This window comes from Schistocerca cancellata, chromosome 8 (genome assembly GCF_023864275.1).
Source record: "Schistocerca cancellata isolate TAMUIC-IGC-003103 chromosome 8, iqSchCanc2.1, whole genome shotgun sequence".
Lineage (NCBI taxonomy): Eukaryota > Metazoa > Arthropoda > Insecta > Orthoptera > Acrididae > Schistocerca > Schistocerca cancellata.
The window spans coordinates 483,746,724-483,762,522 of record NC_064633.1 but is presented as its reverse complement, the minus strand read 5'-3'; positions in this window follow the sequence as shown (position 1 = coordinate 483,762,522).

Here is a 15,799-nt window from a genome sequence, read left to right as displayed (position 1 = left end):
GAGTACAAATGACAGTTCCGCCAATGCACTGCCCTTTTACACATTATGTACGCGATACTACCGCCATCTGTATATGTGTATATCGCCACCCCGTGACTTCTGTAACTTCAGCGTATATTTGTTGTTCAACATAAAGTGCTTTATCATAGAATGCTGGTTTTCACGGCCTTTGTTTGCTTCACTCAAAGCTTCTGGGCTGAGAGGCCGTGCCCTATACCTAAAACTATTCCCTGACATTTCCACTCCAACGGCGGAAGACACCTTGGCGCCGGCCGGAGTGGCCGAGCGGTTCTAGGCGCTACAGTCTGGAACCGCGCGACTGCCACGGTCGCAGGATCGAATCCTGCCTCGGGCATGGATGTGTGTGATGTTCTTAGGTTAGTTAGGTTTAAGTAGTTCTAAGTTCTAGGGACTGATGACCTCGGAAGTTAAGTCCCATAGTGCTCAGAGCCATTTGACACCTTGGCGTTTTATCTCTGGAAATGTCTCCCTTAAACGGAGTCGAAGCGTCAAGGATTAGTTTAATGGGCTGTTCAAAAGAATTAGGGGAACACGTGTATCATCGTCCGTTATGTCAAATCCGTTTTGATACAGGCGGTACCTGGTAGTCTTATTCCGTAGCTTAAGATCTTCGCTTTCATTGTAGCCTGCAATTAAAACCATTCGCAATCTATTGGCTGTATTATGCATTACAGCGTCAGGTGACTCCTCAGAAGGAAGTGAGTACCAGGGTTTCATAGTGAGATACGTTGTATTCAGCCAAGCACATGCATTGCGACATCACAATGCAGTGCAAATTGCAAGAGCGTTTTGTTTGATTCGAAAAGGATGGATTTTCTGTCTTGTAACTGCAGATGCCAATGCATCTCCATGTGTCATCCATAGGTTGTAGACACGCTGCAGGGAGACACCTCAGTACAGAAGGTGAGTTGGGAAAGGTCGCCGACGCATTACAAGCTCACGTGAAGACTGATATCCGGCCATCTCTGTGTTGACGGGTCGTACGGATACCGCCAGAACAGTGCAAGACGATCTCAGAGGGGCCGCTGGAGCCGCTGTGTCTGATCAGACAGTAATGAACAGGTTAAGAGGAAGGATCTTGCGACACAGGCGTCCTGTTCGACTACCCCGCTAGACACGACAACTTCTTGCAGCTCGCCTTCAGTTCTGCCGTTCCCCCGTCAACTGGCAGCTTCGTCACTGGCGAAACGTGTTAGTCATAGACGAGTCCAGTTATTCTTTGACACAAGGTGACGGCCGTGTTCGTGTGCGAAGACTTGTGGTGAGCGGTACCTCCGAAATGTTATCCAAGAAATTGACAGATTTCCAAGGTTCTGTGATGTCGCACGGAGTTTCAGTTTTGACAACCGTAGTGATCTTGTCGTTGTTAGGGTCGCCTTACCTCCAGGCAGTACATCGAACAGATGCCCGTGGGCCATGTGGTGGCTGTTGCATACGGCGGTGGCCCTGGCCATTCTAACGCCAGGGGCTATGTGGCGGGCGTCAGCAGGGATGCCTTGCGAAGCCTGGACGTACAAGTAATGGACGGTCGGAGGCGAGTTCCTACCTAAACACCTTAGTGCATATGTAGGACATGCTTAGCAGATGTGTTTGTGGTCGTCCTGTTCCACCACAGACACTCCAAGTATTCTCATGGGCTCTTATCGAAAAACCGGAACAGATACCATAGGGCTACTTTCGTAGAGTTAAAAAGAGGGAAGGTATGCAAGTTATTGAAGCTCTCAAAATGCAACGAAAAGCACCCAGGATGATGGGATGAATGAGTATTCCAACTTTGTTTTCGACACCTGTCGGACATTTCAGTTCATTTTATATAAACGATCGAGGATATTATGATGGTATGTTGTTTATTTAAAAGATAAAGGTGTAATTTAGTAATGTACTCAGTCCTCACTATTGCTCAAAGGAGTATGGCACACACCTAGTGTCATGTTCCCCAAGTTCTTTTTTGAGCACTGTGTGTAAAGCCCGGTCTCTAATTCCGGAAGTTTTAACTGAGGATACGAAGTGCTAAGATCGTTTTTACTACTTAAATGTACATCGCGGAGATCTGCCGAGCGATAACTACTCTGCTTTGCACGGAGCGAGTTATTACGTCGCCAGAAACAATAACCAACTGGTCAACGGCCGTCCATCACTGAAAAAAAGCCTGAAACTAAAGCACATGTCCATAAGCTTAAAATGAACTAAGTGACTCACTATTCAGTGTTACGTCTTTTACAATGCATTCAGTCCCTTCTTGATCACTCTTGAACTAATTGTATTTCCTGAAATATGTTAAGACACTAATGGAAATAAGCCATATAAAAATATTTACGAAACATCACTGATATTCATTGAAGTATGTGTACTAGCTTATATATACGGTAAGATTATTTCAGTCGTGCTTACTATGGATTTTAGTCAACTGATTAGACATATGAAACAGTCTTTTAATTTTAATGTTAAAAGAAGAACGGTATCTTTTGTCTCATGCTACTTCGACAACGAATATTTACAGGCGAATGTTTTGGAGCTTCAAGGGTTGGAAATAACTTTAAAGTACTCGATTTCCTGAGAAATAATCCTGTGGCATGTACAGTGTCACAAAAATGTTGCAGCGAACTTCGAGAGGTTGTAGACGGTGTCTTGAGGAACCAATCGAGGATAGAAACCCGTGTCCGGAAACAGAGCGTCGAAGTTATAGATACTGGCAGCGTGCCACTTTCCCAGCCCCTTGACAACAAACGTAACTTCGTAAGCTGACGGACCCAAGGTGGAATGTTTCACAGTGTTGTTTGTTAATCAGTGATCGCGACTAATTGCCACGATCGCCAGCGGAAAAGATGGAGCTAGCTGCTACGCTAGACAGGCATCGCTCTGTTGCCTTATTGGATGACGGTTTCGGATACGGGTTTACAACTACAGTTTATTTTTCTCCTGTACATAAAAAATGGAGATTTTAGGGGGTTCCATGAGAAAAATAAACTGCGCATGGAAACCCGGCCCCGAAACCGTTATACATTGAGAAAACAGAGCATCGCATTCGTAGAAGGCAAGTCTTCTCTACGCAGCAGCTAGCTTCGTCTTCTTCACTGCCGACCGTGGCAACCAGTCGCGACCACTGGATAACAAACAACATTGCGAGACGCTGAGTCTGCGGTCCGTCAGCGCACAAAATCACGTTTGCTGCCGAAGGGGTGGCCTAATGGCAGGCGCCAGCACCTGTAACTCTGTAGTGTCGTTAGATGACACTTCCGATCATGGGTTTGTAATCTCGGTTTGTTCCTCAATACAATGTCTACAACCCTTCGAAGTGTGTTGCAACACACTGGGATATCCTTTATAGATGTTGGAAAATAATAATTTCAAATATAACTGCTAACACAAAAACCAGGTCTTCAACGATTTCATTGAGTGTCTCTTAAAACAATATCACTGGTTGCCTTGGCAATGGAGAAAATCAGTAACTGAATTTAAGACAATTTCTAAAAGTGACTGTAGGAAAGAATTTTTCTTTCGTTACCGTATTCTTACTCAAATGAGGCGAACGAATTAACCGAAATAAAGTCAAATTTGTCAATTATCTCAAAAGTTGTGATGGTGACGGGACAGCACCACAGTTGTAACATCGTAAACCATACTTTTTTAATATAATTTATAACGAAAATAAAAATGTTCTCACGACAGAGTGACATAAGTAAATAACAGTACATCATTATGAAGTCTTCTCGGGTTATCAACCGAGTCAAGACGTCATTCATGGCACCGTTTCAAAATGCAGACGAGGCAGGGGAGCATGCGGTCCATCGATTATAAAGACCCAGACAGAACACGTACCCGACACTTCGCCTGAAGATAAAAAGTAGAAAACTTGTTGAAATGTTGCTGCAGAACGGCGCCTTGACGCAGCTGATAACCCGAGAACACTTCATCATTGAGATTCGCGCAGAAAGTCTAAATTTGCAAATAATAGTGCATTAGATCAGAATCAAGTCTACAGTGTCTGTCAGGCCAACCTCGACTATTTTTAATACTCCGATGAGCCAAAATACCATGACCTCTGTCCATTGTGAGATTGAAAACCGACTGGTGGCATTGAAGGTCCGTGACACGGTAAGAAAAGAATATAAGCGGAGGAGAGTCAAATGGGTGTAACGATTCATGTTGAATGTTACTTAAGTTTCTTCTGCCTGGTCCATTGATGAATGAATACGAAATTTTCATGCTTCACAGAATTTATTCACATTAATTGACATCCGAACTGCACTCTCGTCATGTAAACAAAACATTGACTGACTTCTCTGATCTCTTTGACTTCCAAAAGTAACTTCAAAACTGACTCCCTGCAGCATCTCTGCATCGTTTTGTATAGAATTTTAACAATAACTTCCAAAGTAAAGCGTTGTTAATTTTGTACAATTTTGATGTTACAATTAAAATTTACAAAACGTAAAGAAACTGATGTTACAGCCGAATAAGGTGTAAAGTACAATATTCAATGACGACCTAATACAGTAATATATTCAGTTTTCCATAAGAAAATCATTCTGAACTTTAATTACAATAATTTTAGTAATTACAAAATTACCCCAGGTGGTAACAAATCCTCCGCCATCAGTGGCGCAACTAGTCTATCGGATTCTGGGGAGACTGGGCTGAAACGCTATATCCCAAACCAGAGGAAATCGAAGTCTTTTGACCGACTCATGCCCAAGGTCGAAACATTTTTTGGGGCTATCAATATTAACTCTCTCTTGACACCAGGAAAACTCTATAAATTAGGAGACACACTAAAAGAACAAAATATCAAAATTTTAGCCCTGCAAGAAACAAGGTTGCCTGATGAGAATACCATGGATTTTGGAAACTACCGATTGTTTAAAAGTAAAACAGACAAAAGAATTCTTAAAAACACTCCGCATCTGGGTGTTGCATTCGCAATTTCGCAAGACATTCTTGGCTCCGTAATCGAAGTAAATCCAGTAAACAACAGACTAATGACAATTTCCATGAAATGTGCAAATAAAATGTACTGTTTAATTAACGCGCACATGCCTATCAACCAGGAGAATAAAACAAATCCAGAAAAAGTAACTAAGTCATGGGAAGTGTTAGAGAATACAGTCTCCAAAATTCCTCAAAATTATGTAAAGATTTTAATGGGTGATTTTAATGCACAGTTAGGGAAAGAGAGAAAATTAAGAAAAAAGGTCGGTGAATTCCCTGCACATAAATGGACCAATCAAAATGGAAAGAGGCTGGTAGAATTTTGCAGAAATTTCAATCTCAAAATTATGTCAAGTCATTTTAAGAAAAAACCTTCAAAACAAAAGACATGGCGATCACCTAACAAGGACATAGGTGAATTCCAAATTGACCATATTGCAATCTCGTATCCATGTCACAAAGAAATTTTAAATGTTCAAGTTCGTAAAGGCGCCAATATTGACTCAGACCATTACTTAACCCGTGTGAAACTAAAGCTAAAACCCCAAAATTTCAACAAAAGGTCACCATTAATCCCCAAATTTGACACCAGTAAAATCCAACCATCATTATTAGCAGACGAATTTGACAAAACAAGTGCACAAAATTGGGAACAACTCAAACACAAGATTATCAAAACAGCTCAAGATCAAATTCCTTTACGAAAACACAAGAAACATGCTTGGTGGAATGAAAACTGTGATCATGCAATCAAAGCCAGACAAGAGACATTTAAAGCATGGAATAGCAACAAGACAGAAGACACAAATGATACATTCCTGACAACTAGAAAAGACACTTCAAAACTAATTAGACAAACAAAAAGACAATATGAGAATAGTCAACTCTTAGAAATTGAAGAAGATTTTCAGAAATACAATACCAGAAATTTTTATAAAACTTTTAAAACCAAAATAAAGGGGTACCAACCCCAGAATCTTTGCTTCAAGAAGGAAAATGGACAGTTGGCTCTTAACAACCAAGAAAATTGCAAAGAACTTTCTAAATATTTTAAGAATCTTCTAAATTGCCCCGAGCCCACAGAAAGATTTCCACCAAAAATTCCCCAACAATGCAATCCAGTTTCACTTGCACCAAATGAAGAGGAAATCATTAAAGAAATTCATAGGTTGAAAAACAACAAAGCATCTGGTGAAGATGGAATTGTTGCAGAACTTTTAAAGGCAGCTGGTCCAAAAACCGTTAAAGAAATTACTTCAATCATGCAAAACATTTGGCAAACTGAAAAAATTCCTGATGAATGGAAAACCGCCTTGATTCACCCACTTCATAAGAAGGGAGACAAAACTGATGTTAATAATTACAGAGGAATTTCTCTTCTTCCAGTCACATACAAAATCCTCTCTCAATGTCTTCTGAACCGAGCACAACAACAACTTGAATGGAAAATTGGCGAATATCAAGCAGGTTTCAGGCCAAATAGATCTTGCCCAGAACAGATTTTAGTCCTCAAACTAATTCTCAGACATCAAAAAATTTACAATAAAAAACTAGTTTGTACCTTTGTAGATTTTAGAAAGGCTTATGACTCAGTGGATCGTGAATCTCTTTTCCAAATTGTGAAAGAACAAGGCCTGGATCCTAAAACCACGGCAATTATCAGAGACACGCTAACTGGTACAAAATCAAAAGTAAAGTTCCAGAGGAGAAATTTCAGAACCCTTTGAAATAAAAACAGGCGTGAGGCAAGGTGATGGACTCTCTCCGTTGCTATTTAACTGCGTTCTAGAAAAAGTAATACAAGAGTGGCGCGAACGAAAATTGGAGTTCAAAATTGACCAACCAGTGAAATTAGGACGAACAAATATTCGAATAGACTGTTTGGCCTTTGCAGACGACTTGGTTATTCTAACGCAGGACACCCAAATTGCTCAGAAACAAATAGAAATTCTTAAAGAAACAGCAGAAAGAGTAGGTCTCCAAACCTCATTTGAAAAAACACAGTATATGACTAGCAACAAACTGGCACCCAAACTTTTGGAAACTAAGTATGGAAAAATCAAAAGAGTTTCGCAATTCAAATATTTAGGTGAAACAATCTCAGAGACTGGTCTAGAAAAAATTGGAAATGAAATTCGTTGTCAAAAGATGGAGACAGCTTTTAGACTTACAAAAGACATCTACAACAAAAATTGTCTCTCGAGGTACTCTAAATTGAGACATTACAACACGGTCATAAAACCAGAGTGCCTTTATGGGGCTGAAACGCTAATTTTAAACAGAAAAAAGGACATTCAAGAAATCCAAAAAAGAGAAAGAAAAGTAATCAGAAAAATTCTAGGTCCAAAATATACTGAAGAAGGAACATACAGGCTAAGAGCAAATAGTGAAATTCAACAATACACCAGCATATATTCGGATATGAAAAAACGCAGATTAAAATTTTATGGGCATATTAAAAGAATGGATGCTACCAGACTAACTAAACAAGTAGTGGAATTCTACGAAAATCGAAGTAAAGCTAAATTTGAGACAATAAAATGGATTGCTGCTATAAAAGAAGACATGAAAGAGGCAAATATAAAACAAGATGAAATTCAAGACAAAAAATTATTTAGGCAAAAAATTCATGACTGGGTAGTTGGTCAAGCTGAAAAACCAAAGAAAACTGGAACCACATGGTCTGATGAAAGGAAAAGAGCTCATTCCGAGAGAATGAAAACAATTTGGGCACAGAGAAAGTCTAAAAGAAAATAACTGAATGCCCCGAGATTGTACTTCGCGTGGTCCAGTAGGGCCCAAACGTGAATAATAATAATAATGTCTCTTGTATTATTTTAGTTATGTAATTAATTAGAGTTTGGATTTGATCACAGTATGAAGGCTTTCACGACCGGATGACATATCTTCTGGTAAACCTTCCGGGATGTAAGGTCGTGGTCCATGAAACTCTTCAGCTCCTAACGTTTCGTCCAGAGCTGCGCTGGACATCTTCAGAGGGGTGTTTCTCCTCCAGTGAGTCTTGCCGACAGTCGGCAAGACTCACCGGAGGAGAAACACCCCTCTGAAGATGTCCAGCGCAGCTCTGGACGAAACGTTAGGAGCTGAAGAGTTTCATGGACCACGACCTTACATCCCGGAAGGTTTACCAGAAGAGTTTGGATTTGGTTACTAATATTCAATGGTAATACAGAACTCGTGCTTTATCCGATTACACACATAAAATACACAAATAAGGCTTCAATATCTGGAAATTGGAAAACTGTGAGATGTAAACAATTGGAGAATTAATCAGAAATGTAATTACAAAGAATATTCATTACAGAGGAAGACATAAAAATACAGGGTGATTCAAAAAGAATACCACAACTTTAGGAATTTAAAACTCTGCAACGACAAAAGGCAGAGCTAAGCACTATCTGTCGGCGAATTAAGGGAGCTATAAAGTTTCATTTAGTTGTACATTTGTTCGCTTGAGGCGCTGTTGACTAGGCGTCAGCGTCAGTTGATGCTAAGATGGCGACCGCTCAACAGAAAGCTTTTTGTGTTATTGAGTACGGCACAAGTGAATCGACGACAGTTGTTCAGCGTGCATTTCGAACGAAGTATGGTGTTAAACCTCCTGATAGGTGGTGTATTAAACGTTGGTATAAACAGTTTACAGAGAATGGGTGTTTGTGCAAAGGGAAAAGTTATGGACGGCCGAGAACGAGTGATGAAAATGTAGCACGCATCCAGCAAGCATTTGTTCGCAGCCCAGGAAAATCGACTCGCAGAGCTAGCAGAGAGCTGCAAATTCCACAATCAACTGTATGGAGAGTCCTACGAAAAAGGTTAGTTATGAAACCTGAACGTCAACTACCCGAGGCGATGGATCGGCCGCCAGGTAGCCCGTGACAGAGCACTTCATCACTGGCCTCCAAGAAGCCCTGATCTTACCCCCTGCGATTTTTTCTTATGGGGGTATGTTAAGGATATGGTGTTTCGGCCACCTCTCCCAGCCACCATTGATGATTTGAAACGAGAAATAACAGCAGCTATCCAAACTGTTACGCCTGATATGCTACAGAGAGTGTGGAACGAGTTGGAGTATCGGGTTGATATTGCTCGAGTGTCTGGAGGGGGCCATATTGAACATCTCTGAACTTGTTTTTGAGTGAAAAAAAAAACCTTTTTAAATACTCTTTGTAATGATGTATAACAGAAGGTTGTATTATGTTTCTTTCATTAAATACACATTTTTAAAGTTGTGGTATTCTTTTTGAATCACCCTGTATATAACAAATGAAAATACATCGCTTGGTAATAACTTTGAAGCTGTTTCTCAAGATAGTGAGGTCTGTTACTGGATTTTTAGATTTCCATTTTGTTAATTATTCATGCTAACATCTCTGCAGTCTCTAGTTACTTAATTTAGTGTATGTACATATATTATCAGTGACAACAATCCACCGATAATTACGACAACGCACGTCCTTCCAGAACATTCCACACGCCTTCGCAATGAATATGAAGTTTTTTATCAAATAGGACAGAATGATATGTATAAAGACACACATACAAGATTTCAGGAAGAACTGAATTGTCCGATAACTATCCGGATGCATATAAAGAAACGTGGTATCAGACATTTCATATGAATTTTGGGGAAGGCTGTATCGTAATATGGGGAATCATCCTGGATAAGATACGGTCGATAATTGTGGAAATCCACTGACATAAGCGACTTTGAGAAAGGGAAAGTAGTTACGGCCCGTCGCCTGGGAACGAGCATCTCCCAATCTGTAAAGCTGATCGTCTGCTCACCTGCTAATGTGGTGTGCATCCACTGGAAGTGGTTGAAGGACGGTGAGACCACGTGTAGCCGGCAAGGTGACGGACGTCCACGCCTCATCACAGAATTTGGACCGAGCGAGGTGGCGCAGTGGTTAGCACACTGCACTCGCAATCAGGAGGACGGCGGTTCAAACCCGAGTCCACCCATCCTGATTTAGGTTTTCCGTGATTTCCCTAAATCGCTTCAGGCAAATGCCAGAATGGTTCCTTTGAAAGGGCATGGCCAACTTACTTCCCCATCCTTCCTTAATTCGATGGGGACGATGATCTCGGTGCTTTGTCCCCTCCCCCAAATGATCCAAACAACCAACAGACTTTGGATGTCGGAGTCTCGCCTGTCTGTAAAGAAGGACAGCGGCGATTAGTGGCAGATCTGATGACAGAGTATCACGCTGGTGTATTTTAGATCGTGGTAAGTTCCTATGGGACCAAACTGCTGAGGTCATCGGTCGCCAGGCTTACACACAGCTTAATCCAACTTTAACTTACGCTAAGGATAACACTTACATCCATGACCGAGGGAGGAGCCGCGCGAACCATGGTAAGGCACCCTAGAATGAGCAGATACCCCCCCCCCCTCCCACGCGGCAAGTATTTTAGAGCACACTGTTACGTGTTCCAGTGTTAACCTAACGACATCATTACATTGGTATCATCTAGATTGGACCGTGTATAAATAGAAGCGCGTCGTGTGGTGTGCCGAATCACAGTAGGACAACAGATGTGTCCGGATACGCTGTCGTCCGGGCGAACGGCGCAGTATGAGCCGCGCCATGGACACGGTTCGGCCGAGCGGTCTAAGGCGCTGCAGTCATGGACTGTGCGGCTGGTCTCGGAGGAGGTTCGAGTCCTCCCTTGGGCATGGGTGTGTATGTTTGTGCTTAGGATAATTTAGGTTAAGTAGTGTGTAACCTTAGGGACTGATGACCTTAGCAGTTAAGTCCCATAAGATTTCACACACATTTGAACATTTTTTTTGACACGGTTCGGTGAGGCTGGTATTATACTATGAGGGACATTCACCTATGCTTTCATGGGACCTGTGGTGATAATCGTAAGCACCAACTGTGGACGAATCTGAAGCGTCAGCAGACGTAGCTGAGGGGAGAGAGTGGTTGGGAGTAGTAGCTGTTTACGACTGAGGATGGTTGGGCTGAAGCAAATTTAGCTTTCGAAGGTTTTTTTTATGTTTCCCATTCCATACTTGATTAGCAAGTTTTGTGATCCCAACCTCCCTTGAATGCCGGCCGCGGTGGTCTAGCGGTTCTGGCGCTGCAGTCCGGAACCGCGGGACTGCTACGGTCGCAGGTTCGAATCCTGCCTCGGGCATGGGTGTGTGTGGTGTCCTTAGGTTAGTTAGGTTTAAGTAGTTCTAAGTTCTAGGGGACTTATGACCTAAGATGCTGAGTCCCATAGTGCTCAGAGCCATTCGAACCATTTGAACCTCCCTTGAATGAGCCAGGTGCCAGATGGGAGAACCCGACCATCATGAAGGACGCGACACCGGTAGCAACTACGGCACTCGACTCTCAGCTGCTGACAGTACACGGCCAATGAAGAACCAAAGCTCCGAAACAAATCTCTGTATAGCCAAGGTGGTCTCTCTTCAGTTGAAACCACTGGCTGATTACTTTTAAAACCACCAAGTAAAAGCATTCCATGGAGCAACATTCCTGACAAAAAAAAAACGCTGAATAATCAATCAAAAAGGAGTTAAAAATTTCTTGCGACATAAAATATGAAATGGGAAGACGTCATGCACTACAATTAAGAAACAATACCGACAACAAAACAGTTAGATACACAACAGACACAACAAAATAGTTACAGACTCTCCCACGTACCCTGTTAGTACTAGAATTCGCCACAGTTTAGTAGCACACACAGCAGTAGCCGCTCCATAACCTGTACCCAAACTATCGTAGCTAGAGCAATCACTTACTATTCGTTAACTTTAAAGAATCCTGTCACTAATTCCAAATATGCCGGTATCGTAAGCTATTATTCGTTCATAACCCTCATATGCTAGTCTGCACTAGCGGAGATGTAGCCCCTTTATATCTAAACAGCCAATAGCCTCGTCAACACTGACGTAACACTAGCATACGGCGGCACACTTAATAGTAATCATCGCTGTAGACTATCATTAAAAGAATTAGAACGCTTCTCGCTGTAGGTTTTTGTTGATAAGCACTCAGAATAGCTAATGAGCAAAGCGAACAACCTAGACAACGAACACACGTTCGTTGTTCCCTACACGCAATACAAAAGCACAACATGAGCAATATGCGCAAGTCTGTAGAATAACCGGAGCCAGCAAGTATACGAACGGTTCAAAAAACACGACCAAAAAGGACGTCGTTCCTTAGAACAACCAAAATACACAACGGCAAAACTCAAGCCAATTACTGATAAAAATACGACGACAACTTAGCTCAGTCGTATGTTCAATATAAAATGAATACCACAAACACGAAGAGAATACTGTGGCAAACAGAGCAGCAGCAGAAGCCGACGACATAACAAAATGTGCACATTTCCTTCAATAAACAGTCAATCAACAAGACAAATTAACAAAACATAACCATCCAAATCTGATGCTCTCTTGGACACGGCTCTCGGAAACCGTATGTCCTCGGACAACGCCACTGACTGACAATCTAATCCACAGTAGTGCCTCCAGTCTTACTTCAACTATAATTACTCGAGATTCCACACAGGAAACAGCGACACTTACCAGCCGTTCCTCTCGAATGACGTGCAGAATTTATTTCCTCGTCAATAAATTCACTACGCGTATCATACTGCTGAGATCCGGAATCAGTGAGAGATTCAATCCAATGCCACAAAGATCTCAAAACACAATAGCTAACGTGAGACACCAGACAGACAAAATGTTCATATGCAACAAACACGACACGAGCCGCAGTCACCGACCACAGGCCGTTGTGGAACCACTCACTATGGAGCCAAAACCAATTTCCCAGAACGCGAGAAATAAATAAATAAATATCACTTTACATCTCACAAAATTAATACCGAAGACATCCACTAGACAACAGCTTGCCGGAGCCTGCGGCGGGAAACGAACACTAACCTGCTGCTGACAGAATATAACCGAAGGTTTCTGATACTACCACATTTCGAAAGTAAGTTACCAAGACATGTGACAATGGAGTGAAACAATTCAAAACGCTACGATTTCCAGAAATATACTGTATAGTATCTAACTCAGGACAGATTTCGTTGCACATGATTAAACTCACTACGTTAATGATGCAACCACTGCTACAGAAATCCAATAACGGATTTCACCAGATTGCGCAAATGAGATGTCAGTGTACAACTGAGAGTATCAAGCATCGGCAAATAAGCCATCGATGGTTAAACTTCCAGACGTTTCCCACGCACAGTGAACGTAAGTGTCCTATTGTAAGTAGGTTGTTCAGGGTTTTATGTTGGTAACGCCGCGTAGTGCTCTGTATGAAAATCGCTGACTGCGCTGTGTACAGTCTGTGGCTGGTTGGACTCATTGTTGGAGTATTCGCCAGTGTAGTGTTGGGCAGTTGGATGTGAACAGCGGGTAGCGTTGGGCAGTTGGAGGTGAACCGCCAGCAGTGGTGGATGTGGGGAGAGAGATGCCAGAGTTTTGAGAGCGGACGATCTGGACGGGTGTCCGTCAGAAAAAGGAAATTTGTAAGACTGGATGTCATGAACTTATAAATATATTATGACTTTTGAACATTATTAAGGTAAATACATTGATCGTTCTCTATCAAAATCTTTCATTTTTCTAACCATGCCTATCAGTAGTTAGTGCCTTCAGTAGTTAGAATCTTTTATTTAGCTTGCAGTATAGGCGGTCGCTGTATTGCAGTAGTTCGAGTAACGAAGATTTTTGTGAGGTAAGTGATTCATGAAAGGTGTAGATTACTGTTAGTCAGGGCCATTCTTTTGAAATTCAGATTGCGTTGCGATAAAAATATTGTGTGTCAGTTTAGTGATGATCAGAATAAGTAAAGAGAAAACTGTCTGAGTACGTTGAGTTTTACTCAACTGTTTCTGTATCATATAACGTAGAAGTTTACCAGCACAGTCATTCATAATTTTTCTAAGGGGACGTTACACTATTAGGAACGGCTTGCCACTGCGGAAACCTCGCAAAGCGAGAGAAGGCGATTTCTCTAGACGTGGTGTCGAAGCGCACCCGAAACACACACACTCTAAATGGTGCACAACATCAAACAACAAAATTAATGACTAATCCACCACGCTCTTCGCGTACTAAACAAACACAACACGTATCCCTAAGCACCTGTCATTGCACTCACAATAATGCCAAAACCCATTTCCGAGCACATGATACTTGATTGACTAGGAACACACCCACACACTAAACCCACTGCGAAACCACGCAGACGCCGGGCTTGACGGTCCCTACAACACGAAACAAGCCTTCCACATTCGACATGTGAGTAACCACACAATCGGACGTCTGAGCAAAAGAGTCGAAGTATTTCTGCTACTTAGGAGAATACTGAACAGTGTGCAACTCGACTCTCCCGCCCACGAGGGAGCGAAGGAAAGTGTGTCGCAACATCTACATACAGTACGTAGCTCTATACAACGAGGCAAACATCACAAACGGTAGAGGCGGCCCATAGTGCTACGTGGAGAACGCGGCAAGTGCCATAACACGATTTCCCAGAAACTTCGCTCAGTGGAAGAAGTGTCAAGAAAGCGAACACGTGTCTGTGCTTATCCGTAGATACTCTGACGTCTCAGAGAAAACGACGGTCAAACTTTTCGAGAAATTTTCTGTGCCTTTTAGCGAGTAATTGGTACAACCGAAGATGTGGTACAGTGGCTAGCGCCGCAACTTCACATTTCTGAGCCCTGTGTTCAAAAGACGTTTATTATTACTATTTTTGTTGTTCATTTATCTATCCATGTCCGTAGATTATGTTTTCCCATGTACAATGAAATAACGTATTTATCATTCGTGTAGTAACTGTATGCCTGGTGGATGAATTTAAAAATTAAAGTAAATGGATGAGAAAATCGTTTGACATTGTTTTCGGTGAAAATCCTGTCGTGAATATTGACTCATAATCTACTGTAAGAGCCAGTTTTCGTAAAAGGGATTCTTATTGCGTGGTTTGTCGCGATATTGTTGCCAACAGGTGAAATCTTCAGCGAGTTAACGTCGTTTCTTTTATGGGGCCACTAATATGAAGAAATGTCGCTGTGTCAAAAATGACTTAGCACGATGCTCGTTGTGTTCGAAGTTTCTACGTTTAGAGTGTTTCTACTTTTGGTATCATCCAAGGGAATGCACCAAATCTTCCTGGAGAACAAACGGAAGATTGAAATATATAAATTAACGTAAGAATTGTCACAAGAATATGAGAATTGGAAAAAGAATGTAACCCCTGAAAATACCATAAAAAACATATTTTGTATTATTATGTAGTAAATGTATGACATTGTGAAATCCACTTACACTTTTACAGTTAATGTAACGACCTTGCATCTCCTAACTTCAGAGAAACATTCGTGTAGTAACCTTCTACGGAGATGCGTAGATACATTTAAAAAAAGATAAAATTAAATAAATAAAAACAAAATCAGGTTTCGAACGACGGTCGTTTTCTCAAATGGTTCCTAGACTTAGAATTACTTAAACCTAAATAACCTAAGCACATCACACACATCCATGTCCGAGGCAGCAGCAGCGCGGTTCCGGACTGAAGCGCCTAGAACCACTCGGTCACAGCGGCCGGCCTCGTTTTCTCAGAAACAGCTGAGTGTCTACTGAGAAGCCGAGACGCATGTTGGCTTATTTTGACCCCTCTTCCACTGAATGAAGCTTCTGGGAAATCGCGTTATGGCACTTGCCGTGTTCTTCTCGTCAGATCGTGCCAGAGAGCGTGTCTTCGACAGCAGCTCCACACATGGCAGGTGGCGGGATTTAAAAATTGTCGGACGGCAGGACCACAAGGCACGAAGTGTA